General features: G+C 32.9%; 1 long non-coding RNA gene across 1 annotated transcript; it reads right to left on the bottom strand.

The window, feature by feature from the left end:
- Positions 3,082 to 3,503, bottom strand: LOC110267622. Its single transcript, XR_002355443.1, has 2 exons — positions 3,404 to 3,503; positions 3,082 to 3,294 (listed from the first exon to the last, which is right to left on the bottom strand). It is a non-coding gene; the product is annotated as an uncharacterized LOC110267622 (long non-coding RNA).

The following is a 9,322-nucleotide window of genomic DNA, read 5'->3' on the forward strand; positions in this document are numbered from 1 at the left end:
CTCTATTAACTATCGGAATATATAATTCAACGGTAACTTATTCGAGGGATGAATTTCCACTTATAGTTGTCAGAAAATTCGATGCTAAATCCACCGATAACGTCCGTTGCTAAATCTGAGAATATTTAGCATTTTTCTTGTAGTGAGACAAATTTACAAATATAAATATTTTTTCAGAAATACAATATTCAATTTTGTTTTCACTTTGACTCATGATCTTACAAAGTTTATTAAAGTTGGGTTAGTTGAAAATAGTCATGCATCGCATAATTTCTGAATTTTTTCTCATCCAAATTTGAACTATGTCATTGAGTATATTAGTATGATGATCATCATGGTTTCGTCACGACACCAATACGATAAAAGCTGTAGCAATTCAATAATTAATATAAGAGATGGACCAGATTATTAAAGTAATAAGGGAAATAGCATTTATATGCGCGCGTAAAATTTATAAGATGTGATTATTTCGAGGAAATATATTTATATAGCCCAAGTGGGAGATCGTTAGAAAATTATTATTTATTAATTAATTTATGGGCAATGCATATTAATTATGATCGCAAATTAAGTTATTTCATATTATATGACTTATATAACGGTGATATCATTTATTATCATAAATGTTGAATTAAATAAGTTATTATTAATTTTGATTTAGAATTAAATGAGAATAAAATCAGAAACACTATTTTATTTGGGTTTTAAAGTTAATGGGTGCCATACTCATAAATAGTGACTTTAGGGTTTTGGTTCCCAAAAAACACATAAAAGCTATCTTTGTAGCTCTTTTTTCATCAGAGGAGTTACGATTCAGCCCTGTCAGGTATACAAAAGGCATTGGTTAAGAAAAACCAAAGTACCAAACTTTTGATTGAGGAAGATCAAAGAACTAAACTCTCTCAATTATATTCACAAATTCGGATACGCTTTGCCACTCTCAACTCTCTTTCATATTGATTTAATATGAATGGTCATGGGATTAAGGGATCTTAAAATTTTCAATAGGCAGTTGTGGTGATTATAGGGTCTGGGATGGTGGTGTCTCACTACAAGAAAAACGCATAATACCATTAAATTTAATGTTGGATTTACTATTGGACATTAGCGGCAGGTTTACCGGTGGATTTGGCAATAAATTCATTAGGTAAAAATTACTGTCGAATTCGGTTTTCTGATAATAAATTTGCTAGTAATAATTGGAGGGAAAAAAAGGAAACATTGGCGCGATCATTACCGTCGGATTTACCGAGGGATTTATCTACCGGTAATTTGAATTAGTGGAACGTTGCATTTTGGTCATTCACAAAGTGTTATCGTCGAACAAACCACCTCCGACAGCCCCTCCACCAGCGTCGGACACCACCAACAATGTTCAAACATTGCGTGGACTCCTTGTGCCGCCATTTTCGTCGCCGCCACTACTTCCGCCGCCATTGCTACCATCGTTGTCGCCGCTATTTCCTATGTCGCCGGAACCGCCTTCTTTCTCCCTTCAAGTATATTGTCCTTCTCCTTGTATCTACTTTTTCTTAATTTATTTTAAAAAAACCCTAATGCCTCCCTGTCGTTTGGTTACTGCCGCTGCCACTTCGTCGTCTATGCTACCACCACGCTAGAAAAGTCCTCTGCGCCATTATTGTCTCCAGGTAACTCACCAATCAGTTTTGGTTAGTTAAACCTTAAATCCTATTTTATCTAATTTTAATTTGTTTTGTATTAGAAAATTTATAATTAGGATGTTTGTATTAGAGATATAACTATTTTTCATATTTAGTTCATGTATTAGTTTAAATTTAGGGTGTTTTAATTTTGTTTTGATTTAAGATTTTTTTAAATTTTGTTTTGATGATTCTATGTTTGAAACTTTGTTTGTGATTTTGATTTTGAATTTTATTTTGATGATTCTATGTTTATTGTTCTAATTTCTATTTATTATTTTGATTTCTGTTTATTGTTCTGCAAGTGTAAGATCCCCAACTGCATTGTTCTAATTTCTGTTCTGGTGTTGTTTAAGTTAATTTTTTCTAAGTTACACTACAAGACTTTTGTTTATTTGTGGCAGTTTTTTCTCTTATTTGTGGAGGTTTATAACCACCACCAAATAGTTTGTGGGAGTTTCTAAAATCCCCAAAATTTGAGGTGCCATGAGGTCTTTTATGGAGGTTTTTAAAAACCTCCATAATCTATTCAATGGGGGAGCAGGCGGTTGAGTGTGTTTAGTGGGGTTTTATATTGGACTTTTGTGACGTTTTTAAATAACTTTTGTGGCAGTTAAAAATCTCCACAAATTGATTTTTTAATTTAACAAAAATTAACTATTTTATGACATTTTCAAACCTCCACAAACCTTATAATTATTTATTTATTTTTAATTTTAAATCATTCATTAATCTCATCTCATTTACATATTCTCAAATTAGAAATTTATTTTTAATATCAAAATTTAAAAATTAAATATTTTATAACATAATTCCTCAATATAAGACATAACTTTATGTAAAAAATTTCTCAATGTCAATAGTTCTAAACATAATTACATATGGTATTGTTCTTCATAACTATTATTGTTTTTCTTTAAAAAGTAAAATAAAACAACAACTTCAATATTTCAATATAATCTAATTACATAAAAGTATCAAAATGAAAATATAAATGCAATCTCAAAAGACCTTTAGGGGGTATTTTATATTCATGAACTAAAGCAGAGAATGCATCTGGTGAACCTTGAAACTCATACATGCACAATTATGCAAGCATTTTCAATGTTTGCAACCCTAACTTCATATAACCATGAAAACAAATTTGATAGATTAACAAGTTAGACTCTAGAGAAAAATTTAATCACAGCTAATACAATGATAGAAAAAAGTTCAATTTTAAAATATCCTATTCATCCTCACGAGCCCTGACTGATTTCAACATATAGCTTATGGATTTATGACATCAACTACCAAATGCAAGTTTACCACATGTCCTCATGAATTGTCAAAAAATTACTGCCTCTTTAACTCATTACCCATCATGGCTACAAACGTTCATCATTACCAATATCACTGGGATTTAAATTTGAAAAATCAGGAGAGGACAAGTAACTTATTACTACAAGACACGTTTGTGTAACACCCATGTTGCCATAGAATGAAAACATAAGAGATAGGTGTGAGAGGCAAAAATATGCAGACCTGGCTGTGCATCCAGCTCAATAACATGCAGCTTCAATATAATTTGACCAGCATTAAGTGTCTTTGAGGCAAAAGATATCAAAACTAAAGGATTATCATTTCCAGGAACCTGTCTAAAAGAAAAATTAGATTTCATCCAACACATAGCAGTCAAAGTACGCAATTATTCAGGTGATTAATAAATAAGTGCAGGAGCGCATAATCATATCAAATCTCACCTTAAATTGAGAAAAGCATGCAGCATAAGCTTCAAGAGCCTGACTACACTTCTGATCCACGGAGTAAAGTTGCATGTTTTCCTTCACCAATTGTGGCCTCTATGATAAAACAACAGCAAGCACAAATAAAGTAGATCAGGCTTGTAAACATCACAATAACAAGATAATAATTGAGGTACAATTATACACAGATAATCCCAGCAATAATACATAGAAAGACAAGAAAATATGAGCTAAAAAAACTATGGCATAGTTGAAATGTATTCCACCTGACCTAATAATCTAATATAGTAGGCATCAGAAATATACCTCCAGTGAACCAGGAGTAATGCCAATCAAGACCAACCATTTTTCTGTAGGATCGCATTAGTAATTAATTATCTGGTTGTTGGCTAAATTGGCAGTACTCTCAAACATCTTTACAGGCTCAGATTCACTTGCAAGTTACATTGATTTTTATTTTTATTTTTGACAAAAAAACAATTTTATTTAGATGAGGAGCAGGATAAAATAAAATAGGGGATAAGAAATCCCCTATACAAAAGCCAAATCATAAAACAAAATATTTATCTAAAAGCATAGCCTTCTAATCTCTGAATATGAGGGAACTCTCCTATAAAGATCATGATTTTTACACCAACTAGATACTAGCGTCTAATTCTATCCCATAAAACATGCTAGTCAATAACTTTCAAATAAGCTACAAGCACAATAAGTGAGAATATACATACATGGAAAGTATAGAAGGGCCAAAGTATTAAGGTTAAACATATTACTGTTATTCACCTTCAATTGACCAATGGTATACAAAGGTCTGTGTCACAAGCTCTGCCTCTGCCTCTGCCTCTGCTATTATTATTAGTGGCTATCTTTCCATATGAAATCTGCTCCAATAATAAATACTATTAATTAATAACATCATCAGCCTTTGGTAAAATGTCAAGCACATAATAAATAAAAATCTTAAAGTGTTATCTTTGGTAAAATTTTGTACAAATTTTCATTCAAACATATCTCTTGCCAAGTTAGTAGCTACATTATCTTCACATCCCTTTCAATGTGTTACAAGATGAAAGTATTTATTGTTGAGAAAGTGTTTAATACAAGATGAAAATCAAGAATTCACATTGTGATTGTTGAGAACGTGAACAAAGAAAGCATGTAAAGATTTATATATTTTAAATTTTAAATTAGCTTCCTGACAAGCTAGTAGGATTTGCTTACAAGCTCAATATCTTGGCGTGAAACTTTCTTGCTATCATTAATTGTAGCAGATGCTGATCCTGAATATGCAATGAGAGCATCAGTTGTATGATTGTTCAGTGATGCACCACTATTTCATAGTATATTTTGTGCTTAATTGAGTGGATTTTATCCACTAAACTCATACTTATTCATATAATTCGCATGTTTTGCATTTTCCTTCCAAATTCTGTGCCTTGATTGAAAATATGTTTCTTTGGCCTTAAATTACTAATCTTAATCCTCTCGTATTACCATTCGATGCCGTGATATATGTGTTAAGTGATTTCAGGGTTTATAGGGCAGGAATGACTTAGAGAATGGAAAGGAAGCATGCAAAAGTGGAAGGAATACAAGAAATTGAAGGAATTGCTAAGCTGTCAAGCCTAACCTCTTCGGACTAAATCAATCATAACTTAGCTACAGAGGTCCAAATGAGGCGGTTCTAGTTGCGTTGGAAAGCTAACATCCGGGGCTTCGAAATGATATATAATTCGCCATAGTTGCCATGCTGTTAGGTGACGCGCACGCGTGCATTACGCGTACGCGTGACCGTGTGAAAGTTCAACGACGCGTACGCGTGGGCGACGCGTACGCGTGACATGCGCTCCTTGCAGAAAATGCTGAAGACACTGGGGGCGATATTTGGCCAAGTTTGGACCCAATTTTTGGCCCAAAAAATACATATTAGAGGCTACAGAGTGAGGAAATCATCATCAATTCATACATACAACTTTCATTCACAAGAATTTTAGGTTTTAGATGTAGTTTTCTAGAGAGAGAGGCTCTCTCCTCTTTCTAGGTTTTAGGATTTTTAGTTTTAGTTCCTCTCAATTTCAGATTTCTATCTTAGTTTAATTTAGTTTCTTCTACTCTTATTAGTTCTAGAACTCTATTTTACTTATTCCTCTTGTTGATTTATTTATTCTCCAATTTGGTTTATGAACTCCATGTTAGATTTAATTTTCTATTTAATGCAATTTGAGGTATTTCATATTTATTGCTTCTTGCTTTATTGTTATCATTGATGCTTACAATTATTGGTTGTTTAGATTTATTATCTCTTGTTGCTTTTCTATGCTTTTATGTTGTGCCTTTCAAGTGTTTGATAAAATGCTTGGTTGGATTTTAAGTTAGATTTTTATACTTTTAGCTTGAATTGAGTAATTGGAGACTCCTGAGTTAACAAACTCCTTTGTTGATTGATAATTGAAAGTTGCTAATTGACTTGAATTCCACTAACTCTAGTATTTCCTTGGGAGTTGACTAGGACTTGAGGATTCATATTGATTTATCCATTTGACTTACCTTCATAGTTAGAGGTTAACCAAGTGGGAGCAATGGACAATTGATATTACAATTGATAAGGATAGCTAGGATAGGACTTCTAATTCTCATACCTTGCCAAGAGTTTTCTTAATTATTAGTTTATTTTCTTATCATTTACATTCCTTGTTCAACCCTTCAAAAATCCAAAAAGATACTTTTTCATAACCAATAATAACTATACTTCCCTGCAATTCCTTGAGATACGACCCGAGGTTTAAATACTTCGATTTATTTTTATTGGGTTTGCTTTAGTGACAAATAATTTTTTTTGTATGAAAGGATTCTTGTTGGTTTAGAAACTATACTTGCAACGGGAATTTATTTGTAAATTCTTTACTAGCAAAAATCCGTTCATCATTCAGTTATTAAAATTATAACATGCAAAGAGAGCATCAGTTAGTTTTCAATAGAGAGAACACATTTCACTAATCACATGTTGACGACCAGAAAAAGATAGTTTCATCATTAATTTACAAAACTGAAGGGAGAATATAGTTTGCATACCTATGACTAGCTGTCTCAACATAATGTGTCTCTGGTACAGTAGGAAGTGATGGGTTTTCATAATAATTTCTTCCCATACTTTCCACATCTGCTTTGTTTACCAAATTCGGTGTTGCAACCAAGTCATGTAACTAACATAAAATAATCACAAATCTTATATTCATATTAGAACCAGTAGCACATTAACTCATAAAAAATAGAATTATGAGGGGATGTTCTCAGCCATTAAGGTCACTAAAAGAAATTAAATCCAAAGCAAATGTTAATTTAGCTTTTGGAAAGAAGATAATAAAGACTAACCCTGACTGATTTTTCCATTTTACTTCATCAAATGGCTCTTCCACAATATGGTTAGTTGTTTCTTCATCAACAACAACTTTTTCAGATTCCGAGGATGCTGGAATCAATTCACCAATATCAGAATCAACATTAGCAGTGAGGTTGATTGCTGATTTATCTACATCAACATTATCAGAATGAACACCTGCAGCAAGGCTATTTGCTACTTTATCTACATCCACAACATGGTGAGTTGTTTCTTCATCATCAATAACTTGTTTAGGCTCTAAAGAAGTAGATACTGATATCATAATCATATTCTATAAAATAGGACCAAAATTGATATATTAAGCAAATAAACCACTATTAGTCTTCTTGAGAGAGATACCAAAGAAGAAGAATATGGTGGTACCTACCGCATGAGCAATACTTAATAGGACTTCATGTGAAGCTCTGCCAGTATGAACTTTCTTCAAAGCATCAGATGTTAAAGCAAAATGAGGTCCACCACAGATGAATTTACCAAAGCGTAAAAATGGTACAACGAAACTGAAATGCCAAATGAATATCCATAATTCTCACTATAAAAGAATCAAGATAGACTTGCATGTATAAGAAACTACAAAACAACTTCAATGATCAATTATCCTGTATGTAGGGGTAGCATCAGGATACAACAATATTTCAGCAAAAAATTCATCGTCACAGATACTGTACAGTCTTGCACAGGTCAAAAATATAGAACTAAACAGTTAACAGAGAAAACCAAAGAACAGTACCATTCCAAAATGCACATAAAATGAAACTCATGCATGCAATTTGTCACCTGCAGGAAGGGTGAAAGAAACCAGCATGATCAAAAGAGTCAAACAACAATCATCCAAAGAAATGAACACGTGATAAAAAAAATTAAGGTCATACGGTGGAAGAATCACTGTCACAGAAGGCTTCAAGACAGATGCTGCAAGCATCATCACAAGCATCCTGAATTCCACCCTCCACAAAAGCAGCAGCTGAAGTCAAATGTGCCTTAGACTTGTTGATATCTTGAATCCTAGGAGATCCCTACAAGAACAACAACCTCCAAAAAATCCCCAAAATCAGAACACAACTAATAAAAAAATATATGAAACACATAAAGCTCCCCCACCCTCAAAATAGATTAAACATCAGATAAGAACTATGAATAAGCAACCGCACCAGCACACAACATAGCAATCTCAAATTCAAACGAATCAAATAATTCTCAGAAGCAATCGAATCAAATTGAGGATCGGAGCTAAATTCTAAATAGTAAAGTTGTTAAGACAAGTAACAAATGTTCTCCTTTTTGTTTGCAACCGAATAATCAGAGAAATCGGGAAAATCTAATATGGTGTTACCTCCATAACAAATTTCAAGCAAGATTATTGGATGCAGATGCTGCTAAATCGAGATGCAAGTAAGAGAAACCCTAGCCGCTTCCTCCGAATTAGAGAGAGAGAGAGAGAGAGAGAGAGAAAGAGAGAGAGAGAGAGAGAGAGAATTATTCTGCCAAAACTTAAAATCTATTAGCATGAAACAAAACAGCTTCAATGATCAATTATCATGTCTTCCCTGCCACGTTTCCAATACTCCTTATCAACACAAATGAAAAATAATAAAAAAAATACAGAACAAGAGGGGATACCAGTGAAAAAGTTGCAGCAAAACTGAGGAGGCAAAACAGAGAAGAAATTTATTGTTAACAAAGAAGAAATATGAGCAAATTAATAGGGAAGAAGAAGAAAAAGAAGTACCAGCGATACTTCAAAGGAGAAATTGGAGTGAGAGGAAGCGGCGTTGAAGAAGAAGCTCGGGAGTGAACATATCTGAAAACGTGTTGTCCCACAGCAACTATGGTGGTATCGACGGCTGAAACTGTGGCGGCAACGGCGGCGAAAATTGCGGTGGCAACAGTGACAGCAACGACAATATCGAGAGACAGATCTGAAAACGCGTTGATAAAATCGGTGGCTCAATTCAAAAGCTTTCTACAGCAACGGACACAGCATTTGTAATGGTGCCGCCGGCGAAAACGGCAGTGAAAATGGTGGTAGAGAATTTAGGGTTTTATCGACGTTCTCTCCTCTGCTAACCACTCTCTCATTTCTACGAAAATAAGAAATGTTTTGGAGGGAGAATTTTGTATTTTAATTCTATATTAATTATTAGTGGAGGTTTCCTAAATTGGCATAAATAAAATGTATTATAGAGGTTTTTAGAAACCTCCATTAAAATACTCCCAAAATTAAATATTAATCTTGTAATGTTGATTAGTTAATTCTTGTTCATTGTCAGAGTTAATATTTACTTGTTTATTTTCGTAGTTAATTTAGACTTATTGTTTATTGTTGTTAATTTTGTAAGTTTATTATTGTATAAGTTAATTATTTTCTGAGTTAATTAGTTGATTGTTGTTAATTATCTGAGTTATTCTTAACTTGTTTATTTTCTGAGTTAATTATTGGCTTATTGTTTATTGTTGTTAATTTTCTAAGTTTATTATTATCTGAGTTAATTATTTTTTAAATTAATTAGTATGGT

Source organism: Arachis ipaensis, chromosome B10, assembly GCF_000816755.2.
Source record: "Arachis ipaensis cultivar K30076 chromosome B10, Araip1.1, whole genome shotgun sequence".
NCBI classification, from domain to species: Eukaryota; Viridiplantae; Streptophyta; class Magnoliopsida; order Fabales; family Fabaceae; genus Arachis; species Arachis ipaensis.